Source organism: Toxorhynchites rutilus, chromosome 2 (assembly GCF_029784135.1).
Source record: "Toxorhynchites rutilus septentrionalis strain SRP chromosome 2, ASM2978413v1, whole genome shotgun sequence".
Classification (NCBI taxonomy): domain Eukaryota; kingdom Metazoa; phylum Arthropoda; class Insecta; order Diptera; family Culicidae; genus Toxorhynchites; species Toxorhynchites rutilus.
This window is the reverse complement of record NC_073745.1, coordinates 196,999,981-197,027,594: the sequence shown is the minus strand read 5'-3', so window position 1 is coordinate 197,027,594 and position 27,614 is coordinate 196,999,981. Positions and strand designations below refer to the sequence as shown.

Sequence of the window (27,614 nt, the reverse complement as noted above, 5' to 3'; positions counted from 1 at the left end):
ATTCGTTTGTGGATGGAAGCGGCTGCGTGCGTGTGCATACATAAAAGCAATTCAATCGCTGTTGAGGGTAACCATACGAGACTGAGGGAGTTATCAAACGATTAGTATTGCTGGTGTTGTCACTGACGGTGTTTGATGAGTTCCAGTGATTGTTAAAGACACTCTGGTTTTGATTGAAATGCAATTAATATTGGTAGAGGACTAATTGTTAATCTTATGTGTAGTCATAATTGGTTATGGTTTTCGGTTATTTCATGGTTATTTATTTAATTAATGTTTTGCATTTTACGTGAATATTCCATAGATTTTTGATAACACATCACTCAAAAAGATTCCGATCAGCTACATAGATGGCACCACAGTTGACAGAGCCACTATGTTTCTGGACCGGGTACACAAAATAAGATGGATTCTATTAGCTTTAAAGCAGTGTTTGCCAAATGATCCACTCATTGAAAAAATCGCTTTCGTTCGTTCAAATATGATCTTTCAGGAAACATTTCCCCCAGCGGTATTCTATTATTGTTATGTGCTGCAAATCACGACACAAAAGAGAACGAGACAACTCTTCATCGGCTCGCACTTCATTGCACACCAGCATGCAAGCAAAGCTATCATATACGCTTTCAGTGCAGAAAGCCTATTTTCTTCTTTGCCTCTAAAGGCGCGTCCACATCATGCCGAATGATGCCGATCGGTCTGTACCAGGCGGCATATTCGGTTCGTTATGTAATGTGGACGCCCCATCGGGTGCACGAAGCCGAAGTCCCATCCGATGCTCGAAGTCGTCACGAACACACGAAGCACAATATCGTCAACGCTAATTTACTTCGTTTTGTTTTGGTTTAACTTTCTCGAACCGGACCCACTTGTTTCGGGTTGGGTTCGGTTTGATTCGAGTCGGTTTTCGGCACGTCGGCAAGCCCGGGCGGTACGTCCACATTTAGTCGGCTTTACCGGGCGGCCAAGGCCGATTTGCGTAATGTGGACGCGTCTTAACATATGCATACCGACCTCTCCATGCATCATGAAACAGCAGGATCATACGGACAACGCAAAGCGAAAGATTCATATATATATATATATATATAAGATTCAATGAAGCAGATCCTGATTTTTAAGTCTCAGAGAGTGCAAACTATATGATTATTTAGCTCGATAGAGGCTAATGGAAGGGTAGTCAGATTATATTTTCCATTTTTAACGCCGCTATCCCTTGAAATGTGTATATTCATATAGACCGTATAGTTTTACTAGCAACACCGCTCCAGTGAGAAGCAAAAACTCTCGCGTTTTATCTCTTTTCCCATTCGCTGCTCTCCGCAAATGGTCACGTAATGATGACGTAATTTTTCTTGTATCATTTATTGCTTTACACTTGTCTGTGTAGTGGGTTTCGCTATAGTAAAATGAGACGATATATGCGGTTCAAACTTGTATGAAGGCTTCGAAAATAGTGTGCCATGTTTGATACAACTCGAATATGCAAACAACAGTCTTCGTTCCTCTCTTAGTTTAATCACTAAATGTTACAAAAGTGATTGCTGACATTCATACAAGTATCTGAATGATCCTCTCATATTTGGTTATATGTTCGTGAGAGTTTACTTGCATGACACATTGTGTATCATTTGATTTTGATCGAAATCCAAACACTGCTTTAAAGTGATAAAATTCCATTCGATTTGAGTTCTCCTTTCATCATTAAACTGAAGATCGAATTCAGTTTTAGAGTGAATCATCAATACAACAACGTTGTAGATACTTCTAATTCTAGGATTCTAGGCAATACAATACTATATATTTTCAGTAACAAAGCAGATAAATGAATCATATCCAAAGTGAATAACACGTAAATTATGTATTAGGCGAAAGGCATGGGAATTTAAAGATAATTCCAAACTGGCCTGGAAATTCATTTAATTTGCCTTTTTTCCATTGTTACGATTTTTTGAAAGAAAGATCAATGATTTTGAATACGCCCTTTCAACAAATCAGTCGTAATTCAAAAAGGTCATTCTTCTTAAATGGCGTTCCTAGAGGAACTTCGCCGTCTCAACGTCGTATTACTTGCGTCATTTTTACTAGTACTTAGTTGAGCTTTCTATGCCAAATAACACGCCTTAAAGGTATTCTGAGTGGCATGCTCTAGAATACGCGTGATCACAGTGCAAGACGGAGGAAAATTTCTTTGACGAAAAATTCCCCCGGCCAGAACGGGAATCGAACCCGAATCCCCGACATGTTAGGTGTGTCGCTAACCACTCGGCCACATGTTAGGTGTGTCGCATACAATGTGTACGGTGTAATGAGCGTTGAATTTGGAGAATTGCTACTAATTGTGAGTGTATTGTATTTTCACCCTCATTCAGATTATTTCAAAAATGTTGAAATTCCCAATTTATAGCGTTTTTGATGCAAAAACAACAATGATTCATCTAGACAAGGCATGAAAGAATCATTCTATGAAATATTTAACCTTGTATTAACTAGTTCTGTATTATGCTAAGCATGAGATTTTTTTTCTGTGGAGTTATTTGATGGATATTTACACATCAAACTTTAATGAATTATTAAAATATAAATATATTTGTACAGTTAAGTATAATGCATTAGAATTAGTAAAAATATGTCTTCTATTGAACGGTTCACAGCTTTCAAAAATAATCGCAATATTTGTCAAGATATTACTGATATCAGTTTTCTCCGATTTTGACCCAATCTCATCCCCATCGACGGTAACTGATATCCGCGATGACAAGTGTACAGTTTTGATGTCTGGTGGCAACATTCGTGTTTGGAAGACAAATTACTCTCTATTAGCATGACCGAAAACAGTTTTAAATTATTAGAATTTGAATGAAAATGTCATTTGATTCTTTATTTATTTTTATTTGTTTATTTATTTTATTTTTATTTATTTATTTAATCGTTATCAACAGGCGGAATTTCGCCCTAATGATATTAATGAAAACTACGTATTTGTTCAAAATTTTTTTGCCGAACCGCATTCCTTGAGTAGTGGAAGTCGAAGTCAGAAGCTACTCTGTTGAACAGACGAAGAGGACCCAATATGGCTGAGTTGTATCCATGATTGGTACGACGAAAAGGAACTCGGAGGAAAGCGTGGTCACGTAAAGTTCGAGATTGAACCAGAAGGTTGATGTTCTCCAGAATAACTGGGCATTCTGTCCTAGCCAATAGCACGTCATATACAAATAAGGCGCGGTTCACAACCCTTCGCACGTGCAACGTGTCAAGAGCCATTAGTTGGCACCGGCTTTCATAGCTAGGTAGCTGATGGGGGTTACTCTAGGGTAATCGTCTTAAGGCGAACCGGACAAATCTCTTTTGTACAGCTTCGATTCTGTTGACTCCGTTCAGATAGTGCGGATTCCAAATTACTGAACAGTATTCTAGACTTGAACGAACTAGAGCGCTGAGCATAGATTTGAGGCAGTGTACATCGGTGAAATCCCTCGCAGTGTGCATGATGAATCCAAGACTACGGGAAGCTTTTCCAACCACGTAGTTGACGTGAGTTTTGAAATTCAGTTTACAGTCTAAATACACTCCTAGATCCTTCACGCAGTCAAGTTTAGTTAGAGGAGCATCGTCGAGAGAATAGTTGTAGCGAATAGTATCTTTCCTTCTTGTGAAAGTTATCGTGGAACATTTGCTTGGATTCAGTGTCATACGATTTTCCACGCACCATTTTTGGAAAATTTCAAATTGTTGTTGAAGAAACAAGGCATCAGCCTCCGAGTTAACGTGGAAAAATATTTTCATATCATCGGCGAATGAAAGATGAGGGCCCTCCAGGACGAAATTTACGTCATTAAAATAGATGAGAAATATCAGAGGGCCGAGATGACTCCCCTGAGGTATTCCTGATGTAGCAGGGAATTCTGCGGAGAAACAATCGCCTATTTTAACCGTGAGAGAGCGTCTGATCAAATATGATGTAAGCCAATGTAGAACATTGCCGCTGAAGCCAAGCTTATCCAATTTACCCACCGTAATGTCATGGCTGATTTTATCAAAGGCGGCGGACAGGCCCGTGTAAATCGCATACGTTTGGAACATACCTCCGGACATTCCGTCATCAATATATGTCGTAAACGAAAGAAGATTCGTTGTGGTGGAACGCTTCGGCATGAAACCATGTTGATCGATAGATATGTAATGTTTACAGTGAGTGAAAATCGATTCGATGACTACAAGCTCAAACAGTTTAGAAACCGCGTTCAGAGCGGAGATACCTCGGTAGTTGTCGACGTTTCTTCTATCGCCTTTTTAATGAACGGGGGAAATGTGAGCCTTTTTCCAAAGCGATGGGAAGATGCCTTTTGTCAATGAAAGATTGAACAATAAGCATAGTGGAAATAACAGCCCTGCTGCGCACTTTTTCATAATTGATGCTGGGATTCCATCTGGTCCGACGGAATTCGAGGATTTTAATTTGCTGATGCCCGATTCCAACATTGCATTATCCACGGTGATTCGGAACAACGAACTGTTCTGTATTGGAACGTTTCTTGTGGCCCTCAAGAGCTGGTCTAGGGACAGATTCTCTTTCGAGAAAGTGCTGGAAAACTTAGCAGAGAAGAGGCTACAAATTTCCTGTGTGTCAGACACTTCATGTCCATCGTGAAACATAGAAGACGGTAATCCAGACTCCTTACGTTGCTCCTCGACGTATTTCCAGAAAGATTTAGGATTACTCTTGAACTTGCGCTGAATACGACGTAGATAGATTGAATAGCATCGTTTGCTTGATTTTTGGTACTGATGGTTCAGGTAGGTATCATTGTTTCAAGGATGGGAGACGGTATTTCGAATATTTTCTAAGTGCAGCCTTCTTAGTGGTTTTGAGTCGACGAAGGTCGGTAGTCTGCCAGGGTTGATGAGTGGATGATCGTATAAACTTCTTCGGAACATGTCTGTCGATCAGATAGCTCACAATGTTCGTGTAGGTTTGGACAGCAGCATCGACTTTAGAACACGTAGTAGTGCCTCTTTCTTAATCCTGTTCATTTTCTGATGTTTCCACCAAATCTGATCATTATATTATTAAATAATTGTTAAACACAATTTTCGTTTGATATATTTCCACAATTTGCAGAAAGACACGTTACTATATTACATGGAATACATATTAGATACGGAAAAGTAAATTGTCATTCATAATTTTTTTATTTTGAAAGTTTTTCACCTGAAAATTCATTATCTTCTGAGCAATTCCACCACAAATCAGCCGTCCGCTGACCCGACCCTCTTCGATTTTTTTGAACCTTGGTACGTATGATGGAAACTACCAATAATCATAATTTTCATCATAATGAGACCAATTTAAATTACGACTGATTTTTTTTAAAGGGCTTATTCAAAATCTTTCGTCCGAAAAATCGTAACTCAGAATCCAGATGTCTGATTAAAATGTGATATTTGACAAAGTTGTTGCTAAATATATGAACCATTCTGGAAAAATAACATTATAAATGTACTGTTAAAAAATCTTACTCAAAAGTTGAATTTAATATTGAAAAATTTTATATCTCTAAACACTTCCCCTTCGATTTTTTTGTATATATTGACGTACAGTGGTGCCGTGGTAATCTCACCAAAATGAAGATATGAACCTTTGAAAAAAATACTTTGTGAAGTCGCAATTATTTGAGAAAAGTAACGTTAAAAATGGAATCTATAAACGATTCTACATGAAAAATTATATATTACGTTTTATTTTAGGACCAGCCGTTTTTAAGATATAACTATATTTTCTAGTGAAAATAGTTTTAGTGAAATTTCTTTACGATTTCGGAATTCATATCTAATATAGGTATAATCATGTTCGTGAAATATTAGAAAATGCATAAGGTAAATGATGTTGGTTTGTCCGATTTTGGATGTTTTATGTAACTAGTAAATGCAGATCGATTTCTGTTCATGAAAATCACATGTAAACAAGACGAGTTCGGGTTTATTGAAAAGCCCCATGTCTTTGGTTGCTAATAATACCATAAGACGTTCAAATTGTTCATAGTCGTAATGTCCAGCAGCAGAATGTTGGTTTGTCCAGTCTAATATATGATCTTGGTTTATCCACTCAGGCACTCAAATCAGGTATTCAAATGATACAAAACATATGAATAAAATTTTTTTTTTTTTTTTCTTTCTTTATTTAAGAGATTTTCAGCCAAAGGCTGGTTCATCTCTAAAGATATGAATAAAATTGTCTTTTTCATGATTTACCGTAAAAATGTCCTTTAAAACATTTTTTATGGATTTACATGTTTGAAAGGTTCATCATAAAACCCACCTTCTATTGGTGTCAAAGCGCCCCTCATTTGAGCTAACTTTCAATCGATCACTAGATGCTTATTTGATATGTATTCAGACCTTTTCTGGATCACAACACTTACAAATATTGTGAACATCATGCTTGCACACGCGGGGATTTCCCTTGTAAATTCATGGCTAATACTGACATAGGCATTGGGTTCAATTCCCGATCGGTCTAGGGTCTTCCCGGGTTGGAAATTCTTTCGATATGCCATGGAATGAATACTTTAGGCTTGAATTGTTCTTTCGATTAGTAATCTATGTCCGTTTTCTTTTCAATTTAATGTGCTCGCTGGTTAGTATGATGTAATAAAGAAATACAGTAACTCAATTATTATCATAACTCGTCCTGCTCAAACCTTTGTAGGGGAATGAGGTGGGACCATCATCGTTATTCCTATTTTATTTCACCATTTGTTTGGTTGTATGACCTCAACTCTGATCATGGTTTGTCCGATTCACTAATGATGGTTTGTCCACATGATCGTTATGGCAACCGCTTGGCGCGCTGCAGTTTGTTTGTTTTGTTTTGTTGTCCTTCGCGCGAAGCAGACATAAGTTTATCTGTGTTGAGTGCTGTTCATCTTTAACATATTGCGGACCGCTCACGAGTTTTCTCGTGTTTCGCGTTCCGTCTGTTAGGGTAGGCGCAAATTGAGAAGCGTATAGCGCTCGTAAGCGAACGCGAGACTACCAACACGACTCATACGTGCCACAAACGTAGCGTGGTGGAGCGCATATTGAGTCGCAGTTTGGTGTAAATAACATGCCACTCGCATACAATGACTGATTAACACAGAGTTGCGCGATATATTTATTTACTAACACAATCACCCGACCAGTACAGCCATACAGTGTCAAACCCACGGCGCTATATGATTGTTCACCAACACAACTACCACAACCGGCATGACCAGCACGAGAAACTGTGGTTCAGCCACAGCGTCGCGCGAGTCGTGTCTCACGAGCGCTCCACCATCTCGCGTCATCTGGCCAATTTGCGAAGTTCTATCTGTTTTCATTAGCCACAAAAACAGGCGCTATATCGCGCCAAGTTACTCGCGCTATATGCGTCTCAATTTGCGCCTTGCCTTACGGATGGATCACGAAATAACCCGTGTTTTCTACACTTGATGGTTAAATCTTTGATTTGCCAAGAATCTAACAAGGCCTACCGATGGCTCGCCTTCGTCTCATCCACATTGAAGGAACGGATCTCATTCGTGGAATCCGAACAAATGAAACGTTCAAGTTTGCCCGAAAACGTGCGGTTCTTAATGTGTTAACACGTTCCCGCCGGCGCTGTAATTCATAATCCTAGCCATCTGGTGGCTGCGCTTAATGCTTTTCGCTCTATCGAACGGAACCTATTGCAGGCAGTGTTTGCTGATTGAACGTTTTTTTTTTAATAATTCACATTCGTTTGTTCAAACATGATCTTGCAGAAGGGAATTCGTTTGTTGTTACATGCTACACAATAATACAATAACGATGATGTAGTCTAGTGCGAGACATCGGCAATATTCATAAAATTCATTAAATCATAAAAAATATGAACAATTTGAACGTCTTATGGTATTATTAGCAACCAAAGACGTGGGGCTTTTCAACAAACCCGAACTCGTCTTGTTTACATGTGATTTTCATGAACAAAAATCGATCTGTATTTACTAGTTACGTAAAACACCCAAAATCGGACAAACCAACATCATTTACCTTATGCATTTTCTAATATTTCACGAACATGATTTTAACTATATTAGATTAGTTATATTTCGGAAACTGTTAGTCCTAGGATAAAACGTTATATATAGATTTCCATGTAGAATCGCATATAGATTCCATTTTTTTATGTTACTTTTCTTAAATGGATGCCATTTCACAAAGTATTTATATTTCAAAATTTAAAAAAAGATCATATCTCCATTTTGGTGAGTTTATCACGGTACCACTGTACATCAAACTTTGTGAAATCAGAAGGGCTTTCCAATAATAATATACAAAAAAAAATATCGAAGGGGGATGTTTTGAGATATATATTTTTTTATATATTGACTTACACAAATGATGTACATGTATTGGGGAGTAGAACATTTTCTGTTATTTTTCAGCTCATTTAATGTAATAAATTGGGATGCCATAACATGTGCTCAAAATCAACTTTGGGTGTAGGATTACGTCTTTGATTTTTGTATGGAGGGTCACTCTACGAGATTGAAAATGAGGCATGTAACGATTCATTAAGAGATTTCAAACGCTTTCTACGCAAAATCGTTGTTACGATATATTAGGCTGTCAAAAAAGTTCTGCGGTATTTTTTTTGAATTTTCATTTGTTCATAAAATTAGTTACAATCATCTGTTTTAAGTCAAATATGCGCCGTTTTGTTCGATACTTGTTTTCACAGGCCTCTTTTGTGGCTAACTTCTGACTACCTAGCTCGTTCGCCATGGACAAAAACAGGTGGTAGTCACTTGGGGCAAGGTCCGGACTATACGGCGGATGCAAAAGAACCTCCCTTCCGAGCTCCCGGAGCTTCTGGCGCGTCACCAAAAAAGTGTGTGGCCTGGCGTTGTCCTGATGGAAGACAATGCGGCCTCTGTTTATCAAAGATGGCCTCTTCTTCATGAGTGCTACCTTCAAGCGGTCCAGTTGTTGGCAGTACAGGTCCGAATTGAGCGTTTGGCCATAGGGAAGCAGCTCATAATAGATTATTCCTTGACAATCCCACCAAACACACAGCAGAACCTTCCTGGCCGTTAATGAGGGCTTGGCCACCGTCAGCGGGCTTCAACCACGACCGTTTGCGCTTCACGTTGTCGTAAGTGACCCACTTTTCATCGCCAGTCACCATCCGCTTCAGAAACGGGTCGATTTTGTTGCGATTCAGCAGCGATTCACATGCGACGATACGGTCAAAGATGTTTTTTTGCGTCAACGTGTGTGGCACCCATACATCGAGCTTCTTTGTGAATCCAAGCTTCTTCAAATGGTTAATAACGGTTTGATGACTTATCCCCCGCTCTTGGCCGATGCTACGGCTGCTACTATACCGGCCCTTCTTGGCTAATTCAGCGATTTTGTCGCAATTTTCGACGACAGGCCTTCCGGAGCGTGGCGCATCTTCGACGACCAGACCAGACTACACCAGAACGAAAACTACACCAGACTACACCAGAACGAAAACGTTGAAACCATCGTTGTGCGGTGGAAATGGAAAGTGTATCGGGTCCATAAACTGCACAAATTTTATTGGCAGCTTGAGATGCGTTTTTGCCTTTGTCATAGTAGTACTGTAAAATATGTCGGATTTTCTCTTTATTTTGCTCCATATTTGCGACACTATAACTCACGAACGACTTAACCAAACAAAACACTGTCATGTCAAGTACTATATTATAGCGCGCAAATACCTTTCCAACAAGCTATAGTATGACTCGATACAATGAATACAACTAGAACTACGCGCTTTCAACGACACCTCGTGGAAATACCGCAGGACTTTTTTGACAGCCTAATATGTTATGTTTTTTTTCCAATTTATCCAGCCATTTGTTTTTGCTTGAAACATGAACAGTGAATATAGTAGAAAAGTCAACAATTTGACGAATAAAATAGGTATGTTATTTCGATTTTATTAGCCACTCGTTTTCCCCCACAACGCAACGAGTAATCTTTTTGCCTACATTCGGGTGCTAGCTCACAATATGAGTCGATGCATATTATGAATTATTCTCCATTTGCCGATACAAGGCATTTATCAGTTGGCAGAACCAATGAAAGATTGATCTTGGAATGATCCTGAAGATGATCTTGGATGGGTTTAGAGAGCCTGGCTTAGAAGGTTAAACGATGATAGAGATTTTATTAGATTGAATTTGATGAACTTTCCAAGAGAGCCCTCATGGCCATAGAATACTCAATATACAACCCCTGGGTATAAAGTTATTAAAACCCTCTACAAACAATGTTCTGAACAACGTGGCAACGCAGGAGAAAATGCTATTTTTATCCATACTATATTTATGTAGTGATTGATTATTAAACTTAAGTTTATATCTATATAGATCTAACCTATTTAGACTTTTGTTCAAAATGCACTGATAAATGATGACTTCTATCTTCTTCTGCATAATTAAATAAATCGAAAAAGGGTGATAATGGCTTTAATGGTGTTTAATGGTGTGTCGAGTTCCTCGTTTCCATTTTAGAATGTGGTTCCGGATTCTATCTCATCCTACCCGTTTAAAAGATACAATTAAATATAATAAACTGTTTTTCCAGGACCTACATTTGATGTGTCAACAGAATAAAAATCACATATTTCTGAACAATGAAAAATCAATTCAAATGCAATGACCACAAACAATCACAGTCCTACGTTAAGCTCTCGTGCGTGCCCCTAGGCCAAGACCCATCTACTAATTCAATTTTTGAGTAACATTTCTTAACAGTACATTCGAAATGATATTTTTCCCAAACAACTTTTTTTTATCCGATTTATTTATTTTAGGCTCATTAGCATTTTGGCTGTAAACGAGTCGAATTTTAATCGTGTACATGTCACATGGTTATCATATCTATAATTAGCACATTACACAGTTGCCATTTACCAGTATTCCTTCTATACCATTGCATACGGTACATTTACACAGTAGCCATTTAGGCGTAAGAGTATTCTTTCTGTTCTTCCATTATCCAAGTTAGACCACCGGACAGCGGAGACAATTGATTGATCATTGTTGATTTATTTATAGAAAAGCAGCCCGATGTGTCTTGCAGAGCAGAGCAGTTGTATGGATGAATCGATCTTATTTCGTCCGTGGATCGATCTCCATCGCTGATGATTGTTGCATGAACGTAGTTATTATTACAAAGATGGTCAATGAGGGCCCTGAGTTTTGAACTCACGATCGATCGCTTACTAAGCGAACGCGCAACCAATGTGGCTATGGAGACCCCCTACCAAACAACTTTGTCAAGCATCATATTTTAATCAGACATCTGGATTTTGAGTTTTGAAAGAATGATCAAAGATTTTGAATACGACCATTTGAAAAATCAGTCGCAAAATTGTGGTTTTGGGTAGCTTTCATCATGTGTACCAAGTTTCAACATAATCGAAGAGTGTCGCGTCAAAAATTACTGTTTTTCGGCTGACTAGCATGGAATTACTGTTTTCGCCTCCCAATGATTGCATATGAAGCTCAATGCCGCACGGACGCAAACAGTTGCCAATAATTTAATTTCAAATTAACGTGAATGGACTTCATAAACGCGTTTTTGCGAAATTCTGTGAGATTGATAATAAAAAAGTAATGAAAATTCTAACGCCTTACTAAGTACATATAAAAATGACATAAGTTGGGTTGAGACGGCGAAGTCCTCTAAAAACGTTAGTGCCATTGAGGAAGAAGTGGGTGGTAATGAAATAAATTGGGAACGAAATTAACAGTTGGAAATAATGAAAAAAACCGTCATACCGTCATATCGAATACCTCCTTAGAGAGTTTTTTAAATGGATTAAGGTGTCTGTTGGGGTTTCTGTTGTTGTTGGAATTACCATCGTTTACTAGGTAATACTAGCGAGAGCCTTACAAATTAACTCCCATTGACAAATCGTCACTCGATAATAAACCTACTGCATTTCAATATGCAGCAGAATTTACGCTGAACCAATATATTGCTGCTCTCTTTTCACACGCAATAGAGAATATATCTTTTATCTTTTGTGCACACTCCTTTCGCATCATGTTCATTCGCTTTGTTATTCATACTGAAGCGAGGTTTCTAGTTGTCATTTGCAGAGCGAATCGATGCAGTTAATATTTGAATGAAAGTTTGGTTATGTTATTCGCAAAGTACACCTACAAACTAATGAAAACGGTGAGGTGAAACATTGTAGGCCAACATGAGTGATCAGTAGCCCACGTCAGTGGTGTAGTGGTAAACGTGACTGCTGTGCCCTCCTCTTCTAATACCGCTTTGTTTGGAAGACGATCCGGGGCAATCTATTTTGATGAAATGGAACGGATGAAACTTTCAGTTGAAAGCGTCCTTCTGATAAAGCTCATTCGACCAATTTCAGTATGCGTGGGAAATATACAGATTCAAATTAACCCCGATAAATCAAAATGGCTGGCCAAAGCGGCTTTCTGCCGATGAGATTGGTGTGAAGATATTGTAATTTACACTATTTTTTTAGATACAATTATCTTGCAACTTTAACTGTTTTCACACATGTAAATTGATCCACCGAAAATTATATACCAACTGAAATTACTGCGTGTTAATTATTTAAACATTTATTCGCCAAATTTAGTTACATAATTGCATTTCTTCACACTTGTAGGGTCTGGATTTGAACTCTGTACATAATTGCTCGTTGTACTGTGCTTTAAAAGGATTAATTGAAAGCGACAAGCTGGCTAAGAACAGGGTACAATTATACTCGGTTTGGTAATGCTGTTTATATTTTTGCTGTGGATTATGCCGATTATGAGAATCTTGTAAGGGTTGATACAGATATGCTGTTCGTTTTTAATGTTTTGGCAGGGGAAAACAATCGAATTGAAAGCAATCAAAACTAGTGATAGGCATTATATCATTCGCTTAGCGGATGCATAAGATGCACACCACGCTGTGGGTCTACGTTTCTGGTTTGGTTGGGATCTGTTTGCGGCGAGCTACCACCCAATTTTGCATTCAAACATTTATTTTTGTTTTGGTTATCTCGATTTTTGTGCCGAATTGAGTTCCAAAATAAATAAAGCGGAAACCAAAATCAAGAGAAGAACTAACACTGGGAAAAAAGGTCTGCGGATGTATGATGTAAATCTACTAATGGATTCGGACGGATTGATATTCATGGGGTATTGTATTTCGTCTCTTGATGGGTTATATTATTTGAAAAAATGGAACTAAAACAGAACTCAAATGAAAAATTGCCATGAAATTTATATTCATACGATGGGTGTCTGTGTGGGGTGTGAGGGGTTTTGCGAAAGCTGTTCATTACATTCGGTGCCGTTGTAGGAAAATATTGGGAATAAAAAACAGTTCGGAAACTTTTTTTTATATTCAAAAATCACGGGGCTAGTGAAGTGACATTAGCGGTGTGCGGTGGTGGGTGATGGAAATACACATCTATATCGTACACATCGAGAGTAAGCTAACTAAAGGCGATTTAAATCGATTAACTTTGGTTGCATCGGTTCGGTTGTGAGTGAGATGTGGAATATCATGACTCAGATTGTTCGCGTTCGAAAACTGGCTGGATGACTATTTATAGCAAATACACTCGTGAAAAAAAAAAATTAGAGGAACAGAGGTCGAAATTTTTAGGTGATTTTTGAAATAATGTAGCTTGGTAAAAAGTTAACGCATGAAGGTGGGATTACGTCGAGGGTATATTCCGATTATCCAATATTTCCAATCATCCAAATCAAAATTCAAATATGATGTAACAGCGTATATGCCAAATTTGCTGTCAAAATTTATTTGTACTTTTAGAATTGATACATTTCCTCTTTTGCATCGTAGCGCATGGTCTGAACAAGGTAAGTGTTAGAATGAAGACAATTTCAATTAAGAAAAATTACCTGTACAAAAATTTACTTCCAGAGCTATTCATTCTACTCGTTCTCTTTATCATGGCAATGACAAAAGAACAGGTGTACTTTAGGTGTACGTCAAGCCCCGGGCAAGGGGATATGATCCGCGAGTCAAGATGTTGTACAAATTTAGCTGTCATTGCCAAACCTATCAAATTACTCGGCGAACTCAAGGCAAATCTATGGAACAAGGTGCGCCCATTCGCTAACTAAAAAAAGAATTTTTTTTGAAAAAAAAATTTATGTGAAATGTAATGATCATGATGATCACAAGGGTCTGAAAGATAATATAAAACGTAGAACCCTAGGTTGATCACTTGAAATGTAGTATTATATTATAATGTAAACCAACTTAAGAAATTGAAAGAATTTAAGTGAAATAAAAGGGTTTGAATGAATTCTGCATTATTTCAATAATTGAAATAAAATTTCAATAAGAACACAGCTATCACCGCACTAAAATACCTTCTTTACATCTGGCTTAAAACGCACGTAAACGTAAACGTCATATTGAACTCGAAACAATCGTTAAATTCGTGAAAATTTAAAGAAGGTAGTTTTGAAATCTTATAAATAGTATGTAGATTTTTAAGTTATTCGATTACTTAAAACACGTAGTCCTGACGCTTACTTAGCCATTTGGTTGTATATTTCCAAATATTTTACAACACAATAATCACAAAAACTCACCATTATAATATAAAATCAGCATCAAACACAATTTCAGTTTCATATTATTTCACAATTTTCGAGGAAACGTATTACTCTATTACATAGAATACATATTGAATACAGAAAAGTAAATTTTCATTCATTATTTTTTGTTCTAGAAGTGTGTTAATTTCGTCCTTAATTTCGTTTTCCAAATGGCGCAAATCATTATGGTGCCTTCAACGCAAAGACAATAAATGAAACGCTTGCAGCGTAAAACGTAATGAATATAATGAATATAGCAATGAGTATTTCATAAAGTATCAGTATATTCCACAAATTGTGCTCAATCGTCTTAATTTACTTTTGTGTATTTTTTAAATGGCTGCAGAAAACCACTTCACGTTTTGACCCACCTGGTAGTATGTTAAGTGCCTTGTTTTACACCAGCTTGAGAGTTTGGCAGTTCTCGCGAGTGACAGTGGTCGCAAATTGCATTTGCGACCCGGACATGTTTGACGCTGTCAAATCCTATGTGCTAGTATACGGATGCCCTCAGGCTGGTGTACGTCTACAAAACGTTGAATAGAACGAGCAAAAGTACCGAAAGAATTCAAGAGTACTGGAATAAACTGAGGTACAAATTTCGATGGTGAAATCCGCTGAATGGTCAACAATTATTTGGAAAACGAAAGTAACTTTCCTCTTTCGAAGTCGCACATCCCCAGAAATTGTCTATTCCGAGAATAATTCCAATACAGCACTAACTGGGCTATAGCCCAGTTAAAAATCAGTTAAACGTCAAATATAACATAAACAACAACATTGTGGAGGGGTACTCCAATGCATCACAGATCTATAATCATCAATACACTGAGAGAAATAATTAGTACATATTTGTATAACAAATTTTATTCTGACTAGTGCCAATGCGATAGTCATTTTCTACCGTACTAACTTTTCGTACATTCTACGTGAGTAAATGAAAAATAAAAATGTCAACATTTATTGCAGAATATCGGCTCAACATCGATCTAGTTTTCTGTACTTCGAACCAACGTCCAATTTATCAATATCGGGTTGTTTTTGTATTGGTATTGTATGTTCAGTTCATGCAATAATGACAAAAAATTTTATGTTTTGTTCATCTATTTCCATCAAATAAGATTTCATCATACAAAATGTAAATCTCAAATGATTAATTTGAGAATCGGAACTTGGTGCAAATGAACTTTGTGGCGAAGGTCCGAGACTTTTCGAACTTGGGCACTTGTTTATGCTGACACAATATGCAGATGGGTTCACTTCCACGCTCGAAGTATTTTGCTGCCGAATGATTGGCGAGTTGGTAATGCATATCTGCGCTGGTATTTTGTATCTGGTGCCGTCTAGAGTGTTTGATTAGCACAAGAATTGGAAGAATTTCGCTGGCACAATATTTGTGCAACAGATGAAGTGGACCAGCTGAAGACTTATTGAAGAACCCAGCAAACATTAAATCGTCTAACCAGCGTATATACATCATCATTTATCCAATATTTTGGGTGGTATATGATGCACCTACGAGTAACTGGCATATACATACTTGTCAGACAACAACATACACAAATACACATACAAATAAATAAATATTGTCATTCGAATGTACGGTTTATTACAGACATAGAAAAAAAAACAAATGGCGAAAAATATTTACGTCAACTGTGATTATAAATTCACTAATCGTCACTTATACGTATGAGAATATTTATGGGATATCAATGATGTATCAGGACGTTGCAAAAGTTTTCACTCATATGTGCTTTGGTGGTTCCGTACGAACGAGAGCATGATGGGTGCATCCAATGTGGTCACGGATGTTGGAAGCAAGGTGGAGCACAGTCTTGCAGCCTGCGTAAGAGAGGTACCAAGTGGCTTGCGTGAGAGAGATATGATAGCACTCATAAAGGCTGCATGTGATGCGCTCATCGAATGGTGGAACTCAAGGCGGAGCACAGTCTCGTAAGCCTGCAGGACAGTCTCGTGCATATAGGTCACCGAGCGGCCTGCCATACACATATCTCAACTTCCTAATACGATGTAATATGGCCTCAATTAAGATCTAATATGATTTACTGTAGAACGATTTTCCACAGCATGTTCCAGCAAATATTAAACCGTGTGAATAGCCATAATTAGAGGCAATACACATACATCGAAGACCCATTTGGATGATATATGATGCATATAACTGGCATATACACGCAAAAGTGGAGGACACACGATTTTTACACGATTTAATGTTTGCTGGGGTAATACCATTTTTACACAGTACTGCATTGATTTAATTATTATGTTTATGCGAATTACAAAGTTAAGCGATTTAATGTTTGCTGTGGTATGTAAAATGGATGTCAGATTGAATGGACATCCCTACCAGAGGATAGTCTATTTTACTCGATAGCATACGTAAACTTGAATATGTCATCTCTGAAGACTGTGGTGAGAAAAGCGCGCATTAAATATTTTTATTGTTGCCATAAGGCAATACGGAGGTAAGAGTTTTGATAAAATTGTAACACGTGCATTTTCACCGGGTAAATGAAGCCGGAATTCGGCTTTCGAATCATGGTTCTGCTTGACATATATGTTTAACAATTTCTCCTTGTAGACTAAATCAGTAATTAGCACGGTAGAAAATGACTGGATTGGTTGCATTTTTCAAAAAGTTCGTTATATTTACTAATTATTTCTTTCAGTGATGTTTTTATTTTGCGCTTCCATATTTTTCAATTAATATGTTTTGAGTGCATCATTGACGTTCCCCTCGATGTTTTTTGACGTTTGAAAAATCAGCCCAGTTGCTGAGCAGAATTCGTTAACGGGGCTGTGCCCTCCGCCCAGTTAGCGGACAACCGCTGTTCATCTCCGAATGTAAAATACAAATAAAAACATAAACTTGCACGGAAAGTGATGCTGTACATTGTTTTTCCTGGGAGGACTATTTCTGAGCCAAGGTTTGACCCTTTGCAGTCGAATTAAATTTGGATATGGGTGTCGTACTGGCCGGACTTATTTCTACACCCAAACTGAAATTTAGTACATTGTTTGACACCCTCAAACGTCACATCAAATGAGCTTAAAAGCTACTTACGTGTGACCACTGGAGCCGAGATACAGTAGAGAGCAATTTCATTGTTCGCACGGGCTCTCAGCTATTTTTGGTAGTCTTGTTGTTTGCAGTGTTTTGGCTTTTTAGTGCTACGAAAATGCATATTTCGGATTATCGGTATTTACGAATGAACGCCACCGGAGCACAATTTTCATTATAAATCTATTTTTTCCTCTTGAAAATTATTTCGAGGTCAACATAAGCACCCATACAACGAGGATAAGGAACCGAGGCGGCCCTAAGCCGCCAACCCGCTGTCGGGGGCTGCTGCCTATCGCAAGCAAACCTGTGTTTCACTGATTGCCCGGTTAGTTTGAAACATAGGAGACGATCCTTAAGTTAGGTGGTGCATTACGTTTGCCCGGTTTATTTTTGCTTTCAAACATATCACTCATATATATCAAATCCCTAATACGCATTTTCGTATCATTAAAAAATGACAAAACACTGCAAACAACAAGGCAACAACAATACACAAGATAACTGAGAGTGCGAACAATAAATTGACTATTTACTATACTTCTGCTTCGGTGGCGTTAAAACGTAAGTACCAAATCAAGTTACAGAAGCCCCCCAAGAGTTAATCGAACGTTGACACAAGTGCATCATAGTCGACGGGGATTTTAAGAATAAAACATCAAATTAATGAGTAAATTCCGGTTGTTTTGATCATGAAAGCTAATATAATTTTACTTGAGAAATGATCCTGATACTGAGAGCGCATTGAACAAACAAAAAAAAACAACAACAAAAACGTTCTTAGTCGAAGTAGCCAAAGCTTATGAAAAATAAAAGTTTGCCAGTTTTTATTAACATCAAACAAATGTTGTCAATAGGAGGTGGAACGTAGATTTTGTGCTTAGATTTTTTTTACCAAAATTGGCTCCACACTCAATAATTACAGCGACGCGTTTCTGTTACTAAAGCCTGTCCACGTTAAATTTCGGACACTTTTCTTTCAGTGTAGTTTATGAAATATTTCACTAATCAATGAAATATTTCACTTACATGACAGCTGAAACCCTCCTCTTTATTTCGATGTCCAACCTGTTTACATTCTTCTTCAAATAGCGTTAGAAATGTGGCTCGAAAGGTTGGAAAATCAAAATCAAATCAAAACCAATGTGAAGCAGAGGCATGCACTGAAGGCGTACAAAGTGAAAAAGGTGCACAATCGTGATGATAAGCAAAATTTCACTGCAAAAAGCCGTGCTAAGGTGCTCTACACCCAGTTTTTGCAAAAATGTTCATGCACTATAATGGACGATGAAACTTATGTTCTCGAAGACTTCAAACAGCTTCCGGGTCTCGCTTTTTATACTGCAATGCGAAGGAATGTCGTAGCCGAGTGTTTCCGGACCAAGAAGCAGTCTAAATTCCCCAAAAAGTACTTGGTTTGGCAGGCCATATGCAGTTGTGGCCGAAAATCCAAATCTTTCGTCTCTACCGGCACTATCAACAAAGATGTTTACGAGAAGGAATGTCTCCAGAAGCGGTTGCTACCATTAATAAGAAGCCACGACTCTCCAGCGTTGTTTTGGCCAGATTTGGCCTCTTGTCACTATGCAAAATCCATCCTGGAATGGTATAATGCACATGAGGTCAAATCTGTGCCTAAAACAGCAAATCCACCGAACTGTCCAGAGCTTCGCCCAGTGGAAAAGTACCGGGCTCTGATTAAGCGAAAGCTATTCGAAACTAAGAAGAAAGCGAATGGCATTAATGATTTCAAGAGGAGATGGAAAAACGCCGCCGCCAGCATATCTGAGGATACTGTACGGAACCTAATGGCAGATGTTCCCAAGAAAGTTCGTCAATTTTACAGACAATGTAATTAACATCGAAGTAAGCTTTCCTTGTTTCAGATATAAGTCTATTTTACTGAAATAAACAATAAACAATCGGTTTTGTTGTATTAAAGGGTGTTTCACATCAAATTGCATCACGGAAAAAACGCTGTAGAAATTAAATTTTTGGGAATTATATCTTCAGCTTTCGCTTATAATCAGATAATAGTGTATAGATCACGTTGGCCATGCTTCACTGTCAATTTTTCGTAAATTTGGAAAAATGTCGTCGAACGAAAAAGAGCGTCGTGAATTAATCCTGTGCACTCATTTCGAGAATCCGGAGTTGTCACATCGGGACATCGGTAAGATGTTGGGAATCGTCCAATCCACGGTCAGCAAAGTACTAAAACGATACTTCGAGAACCTAACCATCGACCGGAAGGTGAAGAACGGCAAAAATGGATGCTCCGTCAGTGAAAAAGATCACAAGCGCGTAGTTAAGCAGTTTAGACGTGATCCGAGAAGTTCGGTCCGGGATGTCGCCAATAAGCTGAATTTGTCAAGTTCATTCGTCCAGGGGACCAAGCAGCGGGAGGACCTGCGTACATGCAAGGTTCAGAAGGCTCCTAACCGCGACGAAAGGCAAAACATGGTGGGGAAGACGCGAGCCCGGAAGCTGTACACCGAAATGCTGACGAAGCCGCATTGCCTGGTAATGGACGACGAAACCTACGTCAAAGCGGACTTTCGTCAGCTACCGGGCCTGTTGTTCTTCTCCGCAGAGGACAAATTCAGCGTTCTGGAGGAGATTCGCAAGCAGAAACTATCCAAGTTTGCCAAAAAGTACATGGTGTGGCAAGCGATTTGCTCTTGCGGAAAGCGGAGCGCCCCCTTCGTGATGACCGGCACGGTAAATGGGCAGGTTTACCTTAAGGAGTGCCTACAGAAGCGCTTACTACCACTATTGAAGCAGCACGAGGGCCCGACCATCTTCTGGCCGGATCTCGCTTCGTGCCACTATTCAAAGGACGTGTTGGAGTGGTACGGAGCCAACGGGGTCACCTTCGTGCCAAAGGAAATGAACCCGCCCAACGCGCCGGAGCTTCGCCCAATTGAGGAATAGTGGGCGATTATGAAGCAGGCCCTCCGGAAGAACCCAAAAGTTGTCAAATCGGAGGCGGATTTCAAGAGAAAATGGATTTCTGTTCAAAAAAAAAACTACAACCTGACGTTGTACAGAACCTTATGGACGGGGTAAAGAGGAAGGTGCGAGCATACGGGCTTGGGCTCGAAGTATGAATAAAAAGAAAATGCCAAAAGTTGTTTAATAGTTTTTATTTTACTGTCTAAAATTTTCAAAAGGATCGGTCTACTGGGCGAATTTCTACAGCGTTTTTTCCGTGATGCAATTTGATGTGACACACCCTTTACGTGAATTTTTGTTTTACTGGCATCATCTTGGTGTCCGAAATTTAACGTGGACAGGCTTTAACTGTAGATATTTATTTTTTTATGCGATTTAATAAGTACATATCAATCGAAACTTAAATACAGTGACTCAAACTCGAATTTTTACCTCACCATGAAGATCTTTTTTCACTACTTTTGAAAGTCGAAAACAAGCTTTTCTATTTAAATAATGATATATACATCATCTTATCAGAACATATTGTTATTTTGGTGTGTGTAGATGCAGTGGACAAATATATCGAGAACGAATAAAAAATCGCTTTCTTCCTCTTCTTTCAAAAATTTTGAGGACTAACACATTATTTTGCCAACTAGGTCAATAGCAAATCCGTTTAACTTTATCAACCATCTTTCATTTGATCCCTATAACGTTTTGGTGGGACCTTTCAGCACATAGACATTTTTATTTGAATGAAAAATTTCCCCTTCGTGTTTGATAACATTTGTGGGTGAGGAGTGCATGTATTCGTGGGAATGCGTATGTAACTGTGTGAGTATTATCACTCCTTGCAATCCTCATATGAAATCGAAAGTGAAGAATCGTTCATTCTGCGAGTACGCACAGCATTTTGAACTTCTGCTACAATATGCGTTGAAGTGCCCCTGCTCCAAACTTTGACCGATCAGCCAAAAAAAAACAACCACTGAACGTATCAATATAAAACGTTTACAGATGCTTTGGGAATACAATGGACTAAAAAAAATTCGGCTAATATTAGAATTTACTGCAATATTTGCAAAATTTATTATTTTTTTATTTTTGTAGATTATTTTCTAAAGGTCCTGTTCTTTTTTTTTTTTATCTCATTTATTTATTTATTAGGCTCATTAGCATTTTAGCTGTAACAGAGCCGGCTTTTAATCATGTACATGTACATATGTTTATGTTTCTATAAATTGTAAATTACACAGTAGTTAGTAGTAGCCATTTAGGCGTTAAGTTTTTCTGTCACATTACATTATGGTAAATTACACAGTAGTAGCCATTTAGGCGTAAGGGTATTCTTTCTGTTCATCCATTGTTTAGCAGACCGGACAGCGGAGACAGTTGATATTGATCATTGTTGAGTTATTTATAGAACAGCAGCCCGATGTGTCTTGCAGAGCAGAGCAGTTGTATGGATGAATCGATCTTATTTCGACCGTGGATCGATTTCCATCGCTGATGATGGTTGCGTGGACGTAGTTATTCTATAACAACACAAAGATGGTCAATTGAGGGCTCTGAGTTTGAACTCACGATCGATCGCTTGGTAAGCGAACGTGTAACCAAGTGGCTACGAAGACCCCCGAGTGGCCCTGTTCTTGGCACTTTTTTAAATTGATACAAAAAAATAAATAAGTTTCTTTTCATCAAAGCAATAAAATCAACTTGTACAAAATTGATTTGAGTTCTCAAAACTACACCCAAACTAGCGCTGGCTGAAAAAATTTCATCTTTGGCAGAAATGATGCCATTTCGTGTGCTGCAGGGTCAAATGCGCAAATAATGAGCTGTTTTAAAAGCTTTAAAATGGTTTGTTTGTATGCGAGCAGACATCTCTTTCAGTTTTCTTTTCTTATTTCATTAGGGATTGTGCAAAAAAAAAGTCCAAACGACGTCAATGGGGATTGAACCAAGGCCGGCTGGAATGCAAAGCTATTTTACACGACCAGGCTATCCATATAGCTGCCAGTGCGGTTATATAAAAGTGTGATGATATTTTTTTTATTTTTTTTATCTTCGCTTATTTTTCGTCGGCCTATTTCCGCCACTTCAGTGCCAATCACCGACATCAGGGAGGCGACTCCACCTGTTCCTACCTATCAGACTCAATAACTCATGAGCCGGGCCAACTTCTTTTACATCCCCTCCGAAGGAAGACGTAACCAGAGATTTTTCGCCTCAGAAAATCCCAACGACGCCAGCTGAGATTGAACCCAGGCCGATCGGATTGTGAGGCTGTTACGCTAACCACACAAGCACAGGCGCCGTCGTGTGATGATATTACACCTCATCATTAAGAGAAATTGGAAAGTGTTGTCTAAGAGGATAAAGAAGAACATGAACGAGAATATATCTTTCTCTGTCTGGGCCGTGTAGTTGGCAAACTATACGAAAAGCTTCCAGATGCTTCATTTAAATGTGTCTCCTGTTTCGCTCGCTCATATTGGCTCTAGCATATATATTATACAAATGAAATACATGTATTCGGGAGTAGAACATTTTCGGTTATTTTTCAGCTCATTTAATGTAATAAATCGGGATGCCATAACATGTGCTAAAGATTAACTTTGATGGTGTAGTTTTATGTTTGCGGTGCCATCATTATTTATTGTGTTATTCATCATCAAAAACGAAGGGGAATTTTTTTCATTTAATAGATTGATTGATAAGGTTAAATGGATTTGCTGTTAAGTTGGTTAGTCAAACAAAATCTTTGAAATAACGGAATTTTTTATTTATTTATTCCCGATACATAAAGATGAAAATATGTTCTTAAAATATTTCAAAAGCTAAAGATTTAAGTTTTAAAATGATATATATATATATATATATATATATATATATATATATATAAATATATATATATATATATATATATATATATATATATATATATATCATTATCTAAATGGAATGTTTCGAATGCTTGCTTTCGACTTTCAAAAGTAATGAAAAGGGATCTGCATGGTGGGATACGACTTCGAGTTTGAGTCACTGTATGAGTTCTACCCACGGACACTTGCGAGATGGTACCATTTGTATCCTTCTTGTTAACAAACATGGCAAACTCTTGTGATAACCGCGGTCACGTAGGTGACACGTGATAAAAAAGTTCAAGCGAAATTTGTGTAGGAGCATGGTAAACGATTTAAATTAAGGTTCACTGTTTTATTACCAGCATATAATCATTTTATTTCGGAAAATAATGTTATTTTCATCTGCTGTGTTCAAATGAATGCAGGGGAGATAATTATTGAAAACATGCCGGGAAGTGTTGCCGAGTGGAGTCAACATGTTGGATATTCGAAATGAATGGACATATTAAGTGTGGTATGCAAGTAGCTTATGTTCAGTTTTTGTTTTGTGTAATTTATCCAAACTGTTGATGCAAGAATCAGCTGCGTACTCCTTTGATGAGTCCTAGTTTGATTGAGAGGCAATTACTTGTTATTCCTTGAAAGCATATTTGAAAGATAGTACAGAACGTTTAGTTACGTATTGTCCAGCCGTTTCAAACTAATGTTTTGAAAAGAAAAAAAGAAAAAAAAATGTCATTTAATAAATCATCATACTGGATGCATGAAACAATCCAGAGTATTTCATCTATTTGAAAACAAACTGTAGCGTTATTATATTCTTTATCAAGGTTGAATTCTGATACTGAATGAACCCAAAAGAATTTGTTTTTACCCCTAGAACAAACTTTAATTTCAAAAAACAAACAACCTAATGACTGTGCCCGTTCTCACACTTCACCGATGCAACCAAGTTTTTGTTTCGAGCAAACATTACAAAATTCGCGTAGGATTTTAAGCTGTGCTATAGGGAGGCCCACAGGAACTCGTAGTTCAGAGGAACCGTATCGAAGGACTCATATGGGTGTGTGACTTTGTAGGGAGGACTTTTCGTCGAAACTGTGTTGGATGTTAGATGTCTCCGGGCGACTTCGAATTTCAAATATTCCTAGTGCCCCTATCCGGCGTTTCTGATGCGACTGCAATTTGACGACAACGTAGATGTTAGCAACGGAGTGCGTCTATAATTGGAACATCCTGCATAACGGGAACATAACGACCCTAGAGTAGATTTCTCTTGTATGAGAATTTTCTGTTGTTTTATTGCTAGTTTCTACGGAAACAGGAATGGATGAGTGTATGTGGATTCTGAAAGCTGTGTTCTGCTTTTTTTTTGTTAAATAGTTTCCAATGCATTATTTCGGTAAACTCTAATTGGCGGATGAAAATATGAACCACTTGTCAAATTTCCATAGTTTGGGTTCCTCCGTTGGGGCGCTCTCTTTTCTTTGGGCGAAAAATCTATCTCCTTATTTGAGGCAATGCTTGTGGACATCTAAGCACAATAAAGGAGTTGAGATCATTTTAACGCTTAGATTTTTATTTTTCATAGGTTTGAAATATTTAATATTTTTGCAATGCTTTCCAAGCAAGCCCTATATGTATATTGAATTGCACTCGATGCGACATAATGCCAAAACATTACAATGACATACCGGGGGAAGAAAAGAGTCGGATCAGAACAAAATTTCGCAATGTCCACTAGCCGCTGGTATGAACTGGGCGGATAACAGCAAAGTTTCCAATGTGTTGCTGTAAAGTTGAAGCCGAGAGGTCTGTACTTCAAGCAAGAAGCGTACAACTGATTTCCCGCAGTAGAATTCGACTCAGCATTCACTCAATGCATCGCTCCGAAACGTGGGTTTATGAGCATGACACACGATGCAGACCTCAGGCTATACAAAGCTACTCTGTTTTCAGTCGAAAAAGAAGGTGACGCTTCTGGTTTCCATGCATCTTAATGGTGTTGCGAATAACATATCTTCGCTGTGGATCAGACAATCAACAGGGAGCAGTTCTTGGAGCCATGGAGCCACGAGAATAGACATAAAGAATGAGACTATCAAAATTTTGTAAACCTTCAAATAGACATAATTCTTCGAAAACCAAACTTGTTTAGATTGATTAAGCTTGTTTAGAGTGTGGCAGATTGCATATTAATCTGCTCTTGAGTTTGGGCCGACTAGTGAACAAGCAAATGTTCTACATTTTCAGGGAGTATGATGCTTCCCGAAGATGCAAAAATCGGAGCTACAGCCAGTTCTATTTTCATACAAGAGAAGACTGTGGGCTATCTAACAGCTTAATTTTCAGTTATTCATCCTTATTCTAGAATCCGATCTGATTGGAAATATGATTGAATTTCACGATCTGTTCGAACTCGATTTTTGCATTTTGTGATCCGTTCGATTCCAATTCAGTACTTGCCTTAACACAACATAAACGTCAACATAATTCATCTCTGTGTGTGAAGCAATTTGCTTTCTATCAGACTGGCAGGTCCAGAGTTAAATTATTGAAATTTGAATGAAAATTATTACTTGATGTTTACTACTTAAATTTTTGAGCATAGGTTGAAAATGATTCATTTATATGGACTGATGGATGGGTGCAACGATCATCGAAACTGGACGAACAATAAGTGACCAGAATTATCGCCGCGGGATGTATCACATTGGACACTATTTTCAATGTCATTGATTCAATTATGAAAAGTTCAAAACTCGGTAATATTTCGGTAATTATAATATGTTTGTTGGAATGATAACTTTACGTTGAGTTGGATCGAGAATGTTGCATAAATGCGTGATAATATTACACCACATTATAAAATGAAGTTGGAAGGTATTTTCTAAGAATAAAAAGGAGAGAATAAGCCTGAACCTATATCGGTCGGCCGGACATTTTTCTTCAGTTTTCATAACGTATGCATTTCATTCACAATTGAAACAAAAACGGATTGATTTTTTCACCTGGAAGAAAAAATAGACTGCGTTCCCAGTTGATTTGCGGAAGCCATGGTAAAAACAGTCAACCGTTTGGCGATGAAGAAGTTAGTCGTTAGTTGAAGCCGGCCGTGTCTGAATAGCAGGCAATCACTCAGCAGAGGTGACTGCAAAACATCTTTTCGACGATGCGCGACATCGTGGTCATAATGAATGACGAGACCTACTGTACGCAATGACTGCCAGGAGACCTGGTGTTTCCCACCAAGGAGGCCAGCGATGACATATAATATATCTCACACACCAAATTCCCGAAAAGGTGACGATAAGCTTCTGTAGCTGACGATAAGAGAAGGGAGTATCCAAGTCGCTGTTCTTTCTATCGGACCTCTCGGTTAACGGATATTGTTTATTGTTTACAATTAAGTTTATCTGACATAAATTGTCTTAATAAACACCCGTCACTCAACTGAAGTTTAATCTTCTTATTCTACGTATAAATTCATTTGTGGAGATATTAAAATCGAACGCGGATTCGACAGATGCAAACACACGAACCATTGAACTTATAGGTTGGTTATATCCGTAATGAGTACGATGGAAACTCGGTTGTATCAGGGACCGCTGTCCCTGTACAGTAGCATCCTGCTTGATGTACGAAAATTAAGCAGCGATAGAAGATGAGGGCAATTAACTTCTCCGGCGAGTAGTTTGCAAACATAAAGAGCCTGTTGTGTCTTGCGTCTCCGTTCGAGCGTTTCAAGACCAAGCAGTTGACATCGATTTGGATACGCTGGAAGGTTCAAAGGATCGAACCATGGTAGATTTCGCAGCGCCGTACGCATGAATCTTTTTTGGACTCGCTCGATCCTTAGATTCCACATTACATCGTTTGGTGCCCATACAATTGAAACATTTTCCAGAATTGATCGTACGATGGAGTAATATAACACCTTCATGCACTGTGGGTCTGTAAAATCCTTAGCAATTTTAGAGATGAAGCCGAGTTGACGATTCGCCTTCGAAATTATTGATGCATAATGTGAGTTGAAAGAAAACTTTGAGTCCAATACAACACCAAGATCCG

At 38.2% G+C, this 27,614-nt stretch overlaps 1 protein-coding gene across 11 annotated transcripts in view; it reads right to left on the bottom strand.

Moving 5' to 3' along the window:
• The window catches only part of LOC129769399 (cell adhesion molecule Dscam2), a 405,723-nt gene that overhangs the window by 18,161 nt on the left and 359,948 nt on the right, over positions 1-27,614 (bottom strand). The window lies entirely within an intron of this gene.